The sequence below is a fragment of the Rhinoderma darwinii genome, chromosome 10, assembly GCF_050947455.1.
Source record: "Rhinoderma darwinii isolate aRhiDar2 chromosome 10, aRhiDar2.hap1, whole genome shotgun sequence".
Taxonomy (NCBI): domain Eukaryota; kingdom Metazoa; phylum Chordata; class Amphibia; order Anura; family Rhinodermatidae; genus Rhinoderma; species Rhinoderma darwinii.
This window is the reverse complement of record NC_134696.1, coordinates 38,756,238-38,758,156: the sequence shown is the minus strand read 5'-3', so window position 1 is coordinate 38,758,156 and position 1,919 is coordinate 38,756,238. Positions and strand designations below refer to the sequence as shown.

General features: G+C 38.8%; 1 long non-coding RNA gene across 1 annotated transcript; it reads right to left on the bottom strand.

Moving 5' to 3' along the window:
* Positions 1 to 232: 232 nt before the first annotated feature.
* LOC142661381 (uncharacterized) lies at positions 233 to 1,289 on the bottom strand. The gene is made up of 3 exons (XR_012850721.1): positions 1,188 to 1,289; positions 851 to 992; positions 233 to 501 (listed from the first exon to the last, which is right to left on the bottom strand). It is a non-coding gene; the product is annotated as an uncharacterized LOC142661381 (long non-coding RNA).
* Positions 1,290 to 1,919: the final 630 nt, after the last annotated feature.

Sequence of the window (1,919 nt, the reverse complement as noted above, 5' to 3'; positions counted from 1 at the left end):
GATGTACGCACATAATACACGCCCACTTGGACTTTTACTTTTAAACACGCCCAGTTGTACTTTTGCAAGCCTCATTTGCATAAATACGAAAATGGTCATAACTTGGCCAAAAATGCTCGTTTTTAAAAAATAAAAACGTTACTGTAATCTACATTGCAGCGCCGATCTGCTGCAATAGCAGATAGGGGCTGCAAAATCTGGTGACAGAGCCTCTTTAAGTAGTAAAAGTACTGCATCTCCTGATCAATTATTCATGTAGACAACCTGACAAGATTTGTTCAGCTCAGCTACATGTACATAAGTAATGGTTGTTTTTTACATACCCTATGCCAGCAATTATCATGATGGTAACGATGGTGGGTACAGATATCGCTATGAAGACTTTACTGTTGATTTTTAATGTCTTCTGAAATACCGTCTCAGGCGCTGTGATGTCAAGCACGTCAGGCAGTGTGGGACGAGGCTGGTATACCGCTGTTGTTCTCGTTGATCCACTGAGAACTAAATAAAAAATAATTCATTTTATCAGTATCAAGGGAGGAAAGAAATTGCATTTTAGGGGATTTTAAGACAGAAATAATAATAAAGATATAATATATCAGGACATCACAATTATCTCTCCTCATTATAGTTCATAATAAAGTCTTACCATAAAAATGTAGAATTATAAGGGACAGCACCGTCACTAGAAAACTATCTACAAAATACAGTGCGCTGGAGATGAAAGGATGAGCCAAGTGGCAAACTGCTACATCCAATATTCCTACCGGGGAAATCCATCCCTCATATATCAGCGTAGGCCGTCTATGTATTACAGTTCCGCATAGTGGCGGTGATAATATGCACTTACCTCTCACATGATACACAAGGTGGCTGACTGGCACACCGGATTGCAGCATGGTGGTACACTGGTAAACACCGGACTCGTGCATCTGTACGCCCATGATTTTTAAAAAGCTGTCCTCGGTGACTTTTGGTTCATTTTCACCGGGCTGAAAAGATAATATGGACAATTGTTAGAACCTTCTATGTCTCAATTATTTATATCAATGTCATTATCACTGGGGGAGAAACAAACGCCTTGACTTGATGGCCGTATGTACAATGATATCAGGCACTTTCCTGGTTACTTTATCAAAAATCTCCCATTTTACCCTCATTCCCTTAGAAATATGTCAAATATTTACCATGATGAAGACATTTTTATAGGGCTCCTGCAGCCTGGCATGCCACATAAAGTGACAGTCTAGATATAGATCTTCATCCTCTGTAACTTGCATAAATATTTCTAGACAAAAAGAAAGTGTTAGAGTGTTAGTTATGTATCTACTCGGCCCCTGCGCTGTACACTACATTGTAACTCACAGTCACTGATATTATTATACCATCTACTTACGTCCACAGTTTATCGTCTCGGCAATGTAAGCTTTTTGATTTTTGCATGGAGAGCAGAAAAGTCCAGTTTTCAAATCTGATAAAAGAAGAAAATTATCAAATATGAGTGTTTTATAAGATTTCTTTAGAATAAATATCATAATCATGTGTTGACGTGTATCCCCTGTCACATGGAGGAAACACAGGCTGCCACAAATGGCGCTCCTATTCTACTAGTGGCTCCTGCAGGATTATCATTGGACAGAATCACATCAATCTAAATTTCCTTCTGGTTCAGTAAATCAGATTTTCCGGCATGAACTATGGATTATTGGAAGTGTTCTGCATATTTACAGAGTGGACAGTGAGCGCTTTGTGTCCGGTGTTTATTACTAATTTAATATATGGATTTATATAAAGGAATAAAAGCCGCCACTTACCAGAGCATCCACTCTCGGTGCACACACAGCTGCATCTATCCATGTTTTCTGTGAAGAGAGGAAAGTATTTTACTACAACTCTCATCATCCAGTCAGGAGAAGATT